The 13,870-nt window shown below is 45.7% G+C and overlaps 1 protein-coding gene across 2 annotated transcripts in view; it reads right to left on the bottom strand.

Annotated features, from left to right (window-relative positions):
• Window positions 1-13,870, bottom strand: part of LOC122790475 (zinc finger protein 521-like) — a 3,214,752-nt gene that overhangs the window by 1,488,846 nt on the left and 1,712,036 nt on the right. The window lies entirely within an intron of this gene.

The following is a 13,870-nucleotide window of genomic DNA, read 5'->3' on the forward strand; positions in this document are numbered from 1 at the left end:
CTTGTTTGTTTATGTACCACATAACTGTGGTGTTGTCTGTCCTTATTAACAGGTGGCCTTGATGCAGGAAGAGTTTGAAGGCCTCGATTGCATGTATCGCTGCCAGCATTTCCTTTTGGTTTATGTGCATGCGTAGCTCCTTTTGTGACCATAATCCTTGAATACATCTGCCCTCCATGTGTGCTCCCCAACCGTGGTCTGAAGCGTCTGTTGTAATGGTTTGGCTGGCTATTGGTTTGCTTAAGGGCAGACCCCTGTTTGGCTGGCTTGCTTGCGCCCACCACAGAAATTCCTTTTGGAGGCATGGAATGAGTGGGATCAAAGCTTCTAAGCTGTGACTGTGCTGAGTCCATAAACTCCTTAGGTACCATTGTAGTTTTCTCATATGCAGCCTTGCTTGTGGAATCAGAAGAATGCAAGATGCCATGTAACCCAGGGCCTGCAGGATTTTCCTTGCAGTCAGCTGAGTTTGTCTTGTCAGGTTCTTGAAATAATCCGGTAGTTGTCTTTGTTTTTCTTCTGTGAGAAAGGCCATTTGGGTGGTTGTGTCTAGATCCGCACCCAGAAAAGTTATTCTTTGGGATGGAACAAGTCTTGATTTGTGAATATTGACTGTATATCCCAAGGCCTGAAGTAGGTGGATGGCATAATTCAAATGCTTTACCAAAGTTTGTTGGCTGTCCGCTTGTATAAGGTAGTCGTCCAGATATGGGTATATTTGAATCCCCTGAAGTCTGCAGTGTGCAATTACTGATGCCAGGCATTTTGTGAATACTCTGGGCGCAGTAGATAAGCCAAAGGGCAATGCTGAGAATTGATAATGCTCTGAACCTGCAAGAAATCTGATGTGCCTTCTGCAACTTTGTCTGATAGGGGCATGCAGGTATGCCTCCTTGAGGTCCAGAGTTACCAGCCAAGACCCCTTGCCCAGCATGGGAAGGAGTTGATGTAGAGTCAGCATTTTGAATTTTGGCACAATGAGATAAGTATTCAGTGCGGACAAGTCGAGAATAGGCCTCCATTGTTTTTCTTTTCTTGGAACAAGGAATAGTCTGGAATAAAATCCTTGGCCTTGTTCTGAAATAGGAACCTTTTCTACAGCTTTCATTTGCATTAAGCTGGAGATTTGTTTCAAAGCCTCTGCCCTTTGATTTGGTGGCAGGTCTGGCATGCCTTTTCTGTTTGGTAATGTGTGAAAATGGAACCTGTATCCTTTGTCTATTATTTGCAGTGTCCATTTGTCTCTTGTAATACTGGCCAATTTTCTGAGAATAAAGAAAGCTTTCCGCCCAAAGGTGCTTCTAATTGAGCCCTGGTTGGCGGAGTCACAGTGAAGTCATTGCGTCTGTCCTTGTGCAGCAGTTGTAGGTCCTGCACTACCTCTCTGGTTGGGAGGCTGCCATTGACATCCTCTGTAGGAGCCTCGAGCTTGCCCTCTACCTCTGGCACACCTGTTCTTGCCTCTCTGAAATCTTTCTGTGTCCGGAAAGGACCAATTCTTGGCAGGCCAATTTCTGCTGAATCTTGGTGGCTGGACTTGTAGAAAATCTTTGACTGTTTGTACAGATTTTGCTTTTTCCTCAAGTTTTTTTAAGACCTCCTGAGCAGTGGAGCCAAATAACTTTTGCTTTTCCAGTGGAGCATCCAGAAGCTTAGCTTTAACATGGTCTGGCAGAGATTGTTCCTTCAGCCAAGCATGCCTACGTATGACTGCACCAGTCATAGCTGACCTACATGAAGCTTCCAATGCATCATAACCACACTGCAAGAAATGGTTGCTAACCTGCTGGGAGTTATGTACCAGATCCTGACGTGATTTGCGATCTAGGGGTTCAGGAGAAGACAGTTTCTTATGCAATTCATCTAACAAATACTCTTGGTACTGTATCATATGAAATTGACAATTTAATGCCCTCATAGAAAGAGTAGCTGAAGTATACACTTTTTTACCCCATCTCTCTAAAGCCCTGGACTCCCTTTCAGAGGGGAGTGGATTTTTAGCAGTGGCAGCTGTAACCCCTTTAGGGCCCTGGGAAATAGTTTCTGGGTCAGCAGAGTGGGCTTTGTAAAGAAAGTGATGAGAGTCCGGGACCCTGTAGTACCTATCGGGTTTGACAGGGGCCGGAGGAAGAGTGTCAGGGGTTATGCTAGACTCAGAATACACATCATCAATGACATTCAAAACAGGGGGTATAGCCAAAGGTCTATGCTGAGGTAAATGCAGAAAAGTTCTTAATCTCTTTCTGGAATCAGAGAATTCCTGGCCCTGCCATTTGAGATGCTCTCTCATATTGTGCAGGGTCTCCCCGAAGGAAAGTTCCTCAGGAGGGGAGGCCGAGGGGATAGATTCCTCTGCATCAGAATCCTCGTAGGCCGAAAAGGCCTCCTCCTGGTAGTCCGAGAGAGCAGAGCCATCAGAGGCCTCCTTCTGAGGAGTGGGGATCAGAGGGCTCAACCCTGGGCCTTTTGTCTGGAGGAGGTTGAGAGCCCCTGTCCGGATGGGGCTGAGAGCCCCTAATTAAGGAAATTAGGTCCTCTGCTAAACTTAGAATCTGTGAACCTGTAGTGAGTCCCTGAGGAATAACCCTGGCAGGCATAGTTTTTGTGTGTTTAGCAGCTTTGGCCCTGGTGAATGCCTTTATGGACATGGATGCAGGAGGCCTGGCTGCACCACGTGCTGGTGTAGTTTTGTCTAGAGGAATGGTGTTAGAAGTTTCCAAAACACCAGTTTCTGAAGGAAATTCAATAACCGACTCAGCAGGGGCCTCCGGGGCCGAGGTTGTCGGTTGAGTGGTTTCGGTGGGTGGAAGTACCAAGGACTCAGTTTCAGCCGAGACACTCGCGGTAGGCCCGGCCATGGTTTCAGCCGAAACCGCGGCCCGCGTGTGTCGGTCCTTGTCCTTCCGTTTCTTAATTAAATGGGAAGTCGGAGTCTCCGACGGCATATTGTAAGCAAAACTAGCCCCAAAAAATTCCTCTGCGAACTCCGCCCAACGTCTGAGAGTGCGTCGATTGAAGGAAGCACAGGCTGAACAGGCCAAGACGTCGTGGTCTGGGCCTAGGCAGGGGAGGCAGTAAGAGTGGAAATCCTTATGAGGTATTTGTTTCCCAGAAGTTAAGCAATTATTAATTTTATCTGACATCGGCTGAGTCAAGAAAGTGTCCCCAACGGGGTACTTAGCTTTTTGAAGTCTTCGGTAGCTGAATTACAGGAGATGGCCGACCGGCACTTGCGAACTGCTTCTGCTTCGGGCACCACGCGGCAAGAAAGACTGAGGAAGATGGCGTTGGCTGACGCTTTTATACCCCAGGTGCTCTGACGTCGGGGAAAGGGCGACATCAGCCGACGCCGGACCTAGACTTTGGAATCCGGCCGACCGAAGGGCTGCCTGAGGGAGGACAACCCATATGTGATGACTGCAGATGCATCCTTGAAGGACATCATGCTGGAGAGATAGGTTCCTGACTCAAGACTCCCCAGACTCGAACAGATGGCCCATACATGTCAAGCAGAGTGCTTCTTTGGCTTTCTAAAAAAGAAACCTTGATGACTGGATGAGAGATAGGAAATTCACCCTAGGGATCACGTCAGTTGCCCTGCTAGACAGGGGTCCAGAGAATTAAATAATGTGGGAAGAAACAGCCAGGGAATTGTTATGGCTAGGCTTGTATAGGCCCTAGGGCCGATAGCCTAGTACCAACCTATGAACTTATAAAAAGTACAATTTTGTACCTACCATAAATGTAGCTGTCCGATAGGTATGCATCTGCAGTCATCACATATGGGTTGTCCTGCCTCAGGCAGCCCTTCGGTCGGCCGGATTCCAAAGTCTGGGTCCGGCGTCGGCTGATGTCACAAATTCCCCGACGTCAGAGCGCCTGGGGTATAAAAGCATCAGCCGACGCCATCTTCTTCAGTTTTTCTTGCCCCAGATGCCAGGTGCCCTCTAAGGAAGGCTAAATTTGGAGAGATGCATTAAAAAATCCAAACATGCACAGTAATATAAAAACAAATACACCATAATAGATCCCCCCAGCTAGGTATATGAGGGGAAGTACCCATGAAATACCACAGAGGGGAAGGAGGGAGGGTAAACCTGACTGCAGATGCATACCTATCGGACATCGACATTTATGGTAGGTACAAAACTGTACTATGTCCTTCAAGGATGCATCTGCAGTCATCACATATGGGTAGAGTACCATAGCCAATCTGGGGGTGGAGGAACTAAGTAAAGGATGGTGTAGCTAAAATACCCTGCAGGACAGCCGTAGCAAAGCCTGCTCTGGATCTGAAATATAAGGGTAAATTGTAATGCTTGGCAAATGTACGCACGGAGCTCCATGTGGCAGCTTCTAAAATGTCCTTGGTAGCCACCCCTCTTAAGAAGGCTGTGGAGGTGGCTGTTGCTCTCGTGGAATGAGGTCTAATGTTAGCTGGTACAGTCTTTCCATGAAAGGAGTAACAAAAGCGAATGCAATTTCCTATCCATTTTGAAATTGTCTGTTTGGAAATTGCTTTACCTTGTGTACCAGCAGCATATGTTACCAACAGCTGGTCAGTTTTTCTGTAACTTTTAGTTCTGTCCAGGTAGTAGCGCAACTGTCTGTGCATGTCCAGGGTGTGCAGAAGTTTCTCCCCTTTGTTTTGTGGATTTGGAAAGAAGGTAGACAAGTGAATAGCTTGGTTTAATGAAATCCTGGATACCACCTTTGGCATAAATGTAGGATTGGTTCTCAATGAAACTCTGTCCTGATGAAAAATAAGGAATGGCTGTACTGCCATCAGGGCCTGTAACTCAGATACTCTTCTTGCTGAGGTTATGGCCAGAAGGAAGGCAGTCTTCCATGAAAGGTACTGTAGATCTGCAGATGCTGCTGGTTCAAATGGAGGCAGCGTTAGTTTTTCCAACACGAAGTTAAGGTCCCAAGCAGGTAGAGGTGGTTTCCTTGGAGGTTTGATGTTTTTGATTCCTCTTAGAAACTGTCTTATGAGAGGATGCGAGAAGACAGGTGGATCAGTATTGTACTCTGCTGAAATCGCTGAAGCATGAATTTTTGTGGAAGAATAAGACAGACCATTGTGAAACATTTCTGCCAAATATTCCAGGATATGTGCCATGCTCATTACTGACGGATCTAGGCCCTTTGTGGTGTTCCAAATGAGAAATCTTTTCCATTTTGCTGAATATGCCATTCTTGTGGAAGGGCGGGGAGCTTCCATGATGATATCCTTCACTCTCTGGGATAGCTTATCCTGAGGAGGAGTTAAGGTATTTTCCAGGCTGTTAGTTGCAAGGTTTTCAGGTTGGAATGCAGAGCTTTGTAATTGTGCTGTGTCAGTAGAAGTGGCCATAGAGGAAGAGGCCATGGTTTCGTATGTGACATGCTCTTTAGCAGTGGGTACCAGTGCTGTCTTGGCCAGTCCGGAGCTATCAAAATCACTTTTGGCTGCTCTGTCCTGATCTTCAGTAACACCTTGGTCATTAATGGAAGAGATGGAAATGCATACACTGTTAGATTTCTCCAACTGAAAGAAAGAGTGTCCACTTTCCACGCCTGTGGGTGGTATGTCCTTGAGCAGAATGTCTTCAGTTGATGATTGTGAGGGGAGGCAAATAGATCTATGTCCGGCCTCCCCCATGATTGTGTTATCTGTAAAAAGATGTCTGGGTGCAGCATCCATTTGTGCGCATCCATGATATTTCTGCTTAAGCTGTCCGCCAGTATATTGTATTTTCCTGGCACAAACTGGGCTTGCAGCTGTATATTGAGTTTCAAAGAAAGATCCCATAGATTCATTGCCAGTCTGCAAAGAGGGTAGGAATGGGTGCCTCCTTGCTTGTTTATGTACCACATAGCTGTGGTGTTGTCTGTCCTTATTAGTAGGTGGCCTTGATGCAGAAAGAGCTTGAAGGCCTCGACTGCATGTATCACTGCTAGCATTTCTTTTTGATTTATGTGCATGCGTAGCTCCTTTTGTGACCACTGTCCTTGAATACCTCGACCGTCCATGTGTGCTCCCCAACCTAGGTCTGAAGCGTCCGTTGTAATAGTTTGGGTGGCTTTTGACTTTGTGAAGGGTAACCCCCTGTTGGACTGGCTGGCCTGAGCCCACCACAGAAATTCCTTTTGAAGGCATGGAATGAGTGGGATCAAAGTTTCTAAGCTGTGACTGTGCTGAGTCCATAAACTCCTTAGGTACCACTGTAGTTTTCTCATATGCAGCCTTGCTTGTGGGATCAAAAGAATGCAGGATGCCATGTAACCCAGGGCCTGCAGGATTTTCCTTGCAGTCAGCTGAGTTTGTCTTGTCAGATTCTTGAAGTAATCCGGTAGTTGTCTTTGTTTTTCTTCTGTGAGATAGGCCATTTGGGTGGTTGTGTCTAGATCCGCACCCAGAAAGGTTATTCTTTGGGATGGAACAAGTCTTGATTTGTGCATGTTGACTGTATATCCCAAGGCCTGCAGAAGATTGATGGCATAATTTAAGTCCTTTACCAAAGTTTGTTGGCTGTCCGCTTGTATGAGGCAGTCGTCCAGATATGGGTATATTTGAATCCCCTGAAGTCTGCAGTGTGCAATTACTGATGCCAGGCATTTCGTGAATACTCTGGGCGCAGTAGATAAGCCAAAGGGCAATGCTGAGAATTGATAATGCTCTGACCCTGCAAGAAATCTGAGGTGTCTTCTGCAACTTTGTCTGATAGGGACATGCAGGTATGCCTCCTTGAGGTCTAGAGTCACCAGCCAAGACCCCTTGCCCAGCATGGGAAGGAGTTGCTGTAGAGTCAGCATTTTGAATTTTGGCACAATGAGATAAGTATTCAGTGCGGACAAGTCAAGAATAGGTCTCCATTGATTTTCTTTTCTTGGAACAAGGAATAGTCTGGAATAAAATCCTTGGCCTTGTTCTGAAAGAGGAACTTTTTCTATAGCTTTCATTTGCTTTAAGTTTGAGATTTGTTTCAAAGCCTCTGCCCTTTGATTTGGTGGCAGATCTGGCATGCCTTTTCTTTTTGGCAATGTGTGAAAATGGAATCTGTATCCGTTTTGTATTATTTGTAGTGTCCATTTGTCTCTTGTAATGCTGTGCCAATTTTTTGAGAATAAAGAAAGCTTTCCGCCTCAAGGTGCTTCTAATTGAGCCCCGGTTGGCGGAGTCAAAGCAAAGTCATTGAGTCTGTCCTTGTGCAGCAGTTGTAGGCCCTGCACTACCTGTCTGGTTTGGTGGCTGCCATTGACAGCCTCTGTAGGAGCCCCTAGCTTGCCCTCTACCTCTGGCACGCCTGTTCCGGCCTCTCTGAAATCTTTCTGTGTCCGGAAAGGACCAATTCTTGCTAGGCCAATTTCTGCTGAATCTTGGTGGTTGGACTTGAAGAAAATCCTTAACTGTTTGTACAGATTTTGCCTTTTCCTCATATTTCTTTAGGACCTCCTGAGCAGTGGAACCAAATAATTTTTGCTTTTCCAGTGGAGCATCCAGAACTTAGCTTTAACATGGTCTGGCAAAGATTGTTCCTTCAGCCAAGCATGCCTACGTATGACTACACCTGTCATTGCTGACCTACATGAAGCTTCCAATGCATCATAACCACACTGCAAGAAATGGTTGCTGGGAGTTAGGTACGAGATCCTGTAGGGATTTGCGATCAAGGGGTTCAGAAGAAGACAGCTTCTTATGCATTTCTTCTAACAAATACTCTTGGTACTGTATCATATGAAATTGACAATTTAAAGCCCTCATAGAAAGAGTGGCAGAAGTATACACATTTTGACCCCATCTCTCTAAAGCCCTGGACTCCTTTGCAGAGGGGAGTGGGTTCTTAGTAGTAGCAGCTGCAACCCCTTTAGGGCCCTGGAAATAGTTTCAGGATCAGCAGAGTGGGCCTTGTAAAGAAAATTATGAGAGTCCGGGACCCTGTAATACCCATCGGGTTTAACAGGAGCCGGAGGCAGAGTGTCAGGGGTTATACTAGACTCAAGAGTACACATCATCAATAACATTTAAAACAGGTGGAATAGCCAAAGGTCTATGCTGGGGTAAATGTAGAAAGGTTCTTAATCTTTTCCTGGAATCAGAATATTCCTGGCCCTGCCATTTGAAATGCTCTCTCAGAGTGAAGGGTCTCCCCGAAGGATAGCTCTTCAGGAGGGGAGGCTGAGGGGATAGACTCCTCTGCATCCGAATCCTCGTAGGCCGAAAAAAACTCCTCCTGGTAGTCCGAGTGATCAGAGCCATCAGAGACCTCCTCTGAGGAGTGTGGATCAGGGAGGTCAACCCTGGGCCTTTTGTCTAGAGGTGGTTGAGAGCCCCTGTCTGGATGGGGCTGAGAGCCCCTGATTAAAGAGATAAGGTCCTCTGCCAAAGTTAGAATCTGAGAACTAGAAGTGGGTCCCTGAGGAATGACCCTGGGAGGCATAGCTTTTGTGTTTAGCAGCTTTAGCCCTGGTAAAAGCCTTTATGGACATGGATGCAGGAGGCCTGGCTGCACCACGTGCTGGTGTAGTTTTGTCCAGTGGAATGGTGTCGGAAGTTTCCAAGATACCAGTTTCTGAAGGGAATTCAATAACCGACTCGGCAGGGGCCTCCGGGGCCGAGGCTGTCGGATGAACGGTTTCAGCGTTCGGAAGTACCAAGGACTCGGTATCAGCCGAGACCGAGACACTCGCGGTAGGCCTAGCCGTTGTTTCAGCCGAAACCGCGGCCCACGTGTGTCAGTCCCTGTCTTTCCGTTTCTTAGGTAAATGTGAAGTCGGGGTGTCCAACGGCATTTTATATGAAAAACTAGCCCCAAAAAACTCCTCTGCGAACTCCAACCGACGTCTAAGAGTGCGTCGGTTGAAGGAAGCACAGGCTGAACAGGCCGAGATGTCGTGGTCTGGGCCTAAGCAGGGGAGGCAGTAAGAGTGGAAATCCTTATGAGGTATTTGTTTCCCACAAGTTAAACAATTATTAACTTTATATGACATCGGCTGAGGCAAGAAAGATTCCCCAACGGGGTACTTAGCTTTTGAAGTCTTCGGTTAGCTGAATTACAGGAGCTGGCCGACCGGCACTTGTGAACTGCTTCAACTTCGGGCACCACACGGCAAGAAAGACTGGGGAAGATGGCGTCGGCTGATGCTTTTATAACCCAGGTGCTCTGACGTCGGGGAATTTGCGACATCAGCCGACGCCGGACCCAGACTTTGGAATCCGGCCGACCGAAGGGCTGCCTGAGGCAGGACAACCCATATGTGATTACTGCAGATGCATCCTTGAAGGACATCTTCAATTATGACATCTGAGGGGTTTTGAGAATACAGGCAGGTTAACCTCCTCTAAACAGTATCTACAGGGTCATAAACGCACTTAACAATGAGTAGTGACCCGAGAAATAGAAACTAAACTACACAAAGCAGATTTTTTTCTCAAAAGAGTAAACTGTAGTCAAACCATTCCTCATACATTCACAATTAGTTGCTATATAATTTAAACTAACTGAAAATTTAGAAATCCAAGTTTCAAAGTTGCAAAAGCATGCACTTTTTTCCCAAACTTATCAATAGCTTTACCATCCCTGTCTGGAGGGGCAGGATTAGAATTAACAAAAAGCTTGGCAGTAGCTGGATTAACTACAGCTACAGCAGCTGGATCAAGTCTGGGATTAATCAGTGTATAATCATTTGAAAGACTGAGGAACTTTGAACATGCTACTTTTCTTAGCGGCAGCAGGTTGGCTATCAGAGATACCCCAGGCTGTGACAAATACATCCTCCAGTGCGGACGGCAATGGGGGAGATAGATGATTTTTCTGGAAATTCCAATTACAAGAAACCATAACATTTTCTAAGGGACTGCGAAACCTCAGTCTTCTCCCACTGAAAACAATGATTCATCGTGGAAATAGTTTCAGGAAAAATAATCCCTCAAAGGGGCTTTCAGATACTATACTCTTTTCAGAAACTAAATTAGAAACAACTGGAGAAAAGACTGCATCTGTTCCTTCACAAACCCTTGAAGACTTAATCTTAAACACTGTCAAGAAAAGAGGAATAGTACAGTTGTGTACACTTACCATGCGAGACACCCATGCATAGTCTGATGCGTCTGTTAGGGTTTGGGCGGCAGGGGGTTGAGTGCAAGGGTGTCCCTTGTTGTGGTAGCAGGCCTCTGCCCACTGAAGGAACTCTGTCCTTAGGCAAGGAATGATAAGAATTGTTGTTTCCAGGTCCTGAGAATGTTGACACCAGAGACTTTTTAAGTACCACTGAAGTTTCCTCATATGCAGTCTTGCATATGGAATTAGTAGAATGCAAGAGGCCATGAACCCTAGGACTCGCAGTATTTTTCTTGCAGATAGCAGGGTTTTGGTGGCCAGTAGACTGAAGTAGTTTGTCAAATAAATTTGTTTTTCTGGAGTGAGGAATGCCATATGGGAAGTTGTTTTCAAGCTTGCTCCCAGGAATACAATCTGTTGGCTGGGTACCAGATGTGATTTATTTTGACCCCAGTGAAGTTAGGAAGTCTCTTTACAAATGTCAGGTGCTGTAGTAGCAATTCCTGATTGTTTGCCTGAATCAGGCAATCGTCCAAGTATGGGTAAATTTGAATTCTTCTCTGCCTGCAATATGCAATGGCTGGGGCTAGGCATTTTGTAAATACCCTGGGAGCAGTAGATAAGCCAAAAGAAAAGTGCAGAGAACTGATAGTGCATACAGCCTGCTCTGAAACACAGGCATTTCCTGCAAGATTCCCTTATGGAGATGTGCAGCTAAGCTTCTTTTAAGTCTAAGATTGCTAGCCAGGAGTCCTTGGCTAGCATAGGAAGCAGCTGTTGGAGAGTATTGTGTTGTAAGAACTATGAATTTTGGAACCACGAGAAAGGTGATGAGAACATACAGATTCAGGATAGGATGCCAAGAGTTTTCTTTTCTGGGTACCAGAAAAGTACAGTTGTGGACACTTACCACAAATGTAGATGTTAGAGTGTATTCACTGTTGCAGTCATCACATTTGGGTTATCTGCTTGCAGTAGCCCTCGGTCGGCCTTATTATCAAAGTCTTGGATCCTGCATCGGTTGCTGTCTCATCTTCCATGACGTCAGGTAGTCAGGGGTATAAAGCATGCAGCCGAAGCCATTACATCAGTTTTTCTTGCCCCAGATGTCAGGTGCCCCCCTAATGGGAAGCAATTAAATACATACATGAACAAGGTTATACCTGAAACAAAAAAGCAAATACACCAAAAAACGTTTAAGCATAGCAAAGGAGAGTAAAGGTATAGCCAAAAAGTCAGGGGGCGGAAGGGAGGGTAACAAGGACTGCAACAGTGAATACACTCGAACATCTACATTTACGATAAGTGTAAACAACTGTACTATGTTCTTCGTGTTTCACTGTTATAGTCATCACATTTGGGATTCCCAAAGCTAAGGAAGGGAGGAGGAATTTAGGCAGCATTAGGACATGCTATAAGGCCCTGCAAGACTGCAGTGGCAAAGCCAGCTCAGGATTTAGAGAAAATTGGAAAATGGTAATGCTTGGTGAAACTATGTACAGAACTCCAGGTAGCAGCTTCTAGGATGTCTCTGGTAGGAACACCTCTGACAAAGGCTGTAGAGGTAGATGCAGCCCTGGTTGAATGGATTCTAATCCCCTGTGGGATAGGTTTTCCAATGTGCTCATAGCAGAAATGAATGCAATGGCCTATCCATTTAGAAATGGTTTGGTTTGAAATAGCCTTCCCCTCTGTCCCTGCAGCAAATGCCACTAGCAGTTGTTCAGATTTCCTTTGAGGTTTAGTCCTGTCAAAGTAAAATCTAAGTTGTCTGTGCACATTTAAGGACTGCAGTATCTGTTCCCCTTTGTTCTGTGGATTAGAAAAAAAGGTTGGCAAATGAAAGGATTGAATAAGAGCTACACTGGATACCACCTTGGGCATGAAGGAGGGATTGGTCCTGAGGGACACCCTGTCCGCATTAAAGATGATGAAAGGCTCCACTGCCATAAGGGCCTGTAATTCAGATACCCTTCTTGCTGAAGTGTTTGCTAAAAGGAAAGCTGTTTTCCAAGAAAGGAATTTTAACTCTGCACTTGCAGCTGTCTCAAAAGGAGGAAGTGTGAGTTTTTCCAATACAAAGTTAAGTTCCCAGGCTGGAGTTGGGTCTCGCCTGGGTGGTCTTAAGTTTTTGGCCCCTCTGAAGAACTGCTTGAGCAGTGGGTGAGAAAAGATGGGTGGTTCTGTGTTGTAATGAGCTGAAATGGCTGAGGCGTGAATTTTGATGGAGGAAAAGGAAAGGCCCTTGTGAAGCATCTCAGTTAAGTATTCAAGAATATGAGGTAAATTGGGTGCCGTTGTGGCCAACTCTTGAGTTTGGTTCCAGGCACAGAATCTTTTCCATTTTTCAGCATAAGATTTTCTAGTACTACTCCTCCTTGCCTCCAAAATGACATCTAACACTTGTTTACTGAGGGATGGTAGTACTAGAAAATCTTATGCTGAAAAATTGGAGAGATTAGGTAATTAGCCAGGCTGCCAGGTTCAGGGTTTGAAATTGGGGGTGCAGTATCTGGCTCTCCTGCTGTGACAGCAGGGTAGGGGTCTGAGGCAGGTGCCATGGGACTAGCTGTGACACAATGCGCAAGGGGGGTACCAGTGTTGGTGTGGCCAGTCTGGTGCAATCAGTGTCATCCTTAGTTTGTCCTGTTTGATCTTTAGTAGTACTTTGGAGAGGAAAGGTAGACGAGGAAAGGCATAAACTGACAGATTTTTCCAGCTAAAAGATAGAGCATCCACTTTCCAATCTTGTTTGTGGGAAGTCCTTCTGCAGAATTTGTCCAATTGGTAGTTCTGGGGGAGGCAAACAGGTCTATATCTGCACTCCCCTATTTGTTTATCAACATGTTGAAAGTGTTTGGTTCCAGTTTCCACTTGTGTGGGTCCATAAGACTTCTGCTTAATTCGTCTGCCAGTCTATTAAGTTTTCCTGGCAGGAACTGAGCCTGTAGATGCACTTGGTAGCTCAAGGCTGTGTTTCACAGAGCCAAGGCTAGTCTGCAGAGGGGGTAAGAATGGGTACCCCCCTGCTTATGTACCACATGACAGTGGTGTTGTCCGTCTTTACCATTAATTGTCCTGGAAGAATGTGGTCCTTCAAGGCTGTCAAGAGCATTCTGTACAGCTAACATTTCTTTTTGATTGATATGCAGGTGCATTTGACTTGGGTTCCATTGGCCCTGAAAGCACTTCCCTGCCAGGTGCATCCACCATGCATAGTCTGATGCGTCTGTTGTTAGGGTTTGGGTGGCAGGGGGTAAAGTAAATGGTAGTCCCTTGTTTTGGTGGCAAGCCTCTGCCCACCAAAGACATTCTAACCATAGGCAAGGTATAATAGTAATCATTTCTTCTAGACATTGAGAATGTTGACACCATATGCTTTTTAGATACCATTGTAGTTTCCTCATACACAGTCTTGCATATGGAATTAGAAGAATGCAGGAGGCCATGAACCTCAAGGTTTGCAGTATTTGCCTTGCAGATAGCAGGGTTTTTGTGGCCACTAGTTTGAAGTAAGTATTCAAATGAATTTGTTTCTCTGGCATGAGGAAAGCCATCTGGGAAGTTGTGTTTAAGCTTGCTCCCAGGAATATAATTTGTTGACAGGGTACCAGATGTGATTTTATTTCATTTATGGTATACCCCAGACAAGTTAGCACATTTTGTACAAATGCCACATGATTCAAATGTATGCCCTGGCTTTCTGCCTGAATTAAACAATCATCCAGGTAAGGGTATATTTGAATATTTCTTTCCCTGCAAAATGCAATGACTGGAGCTAGGCACTTTGTGAATACCCTGGGCGCAGTAGATAAGCCAAAGGGCAG

Source organism: Protopterus annectens, chromosome 16.part0, assembly GCF_019279795.1.
Source record: "Protopterus annectens isolate FY-2018-M chromosome 16.part0, PAN1.0, whole genome shotgun sequence".
In the NCBI taxonomy this organism is placed as follows: domain Eukaryota; kingdom Metazoa; phylum Chordata; order Ceratodontiformes; family Protopteridae; genus Protopterus; species Protopterus annectens.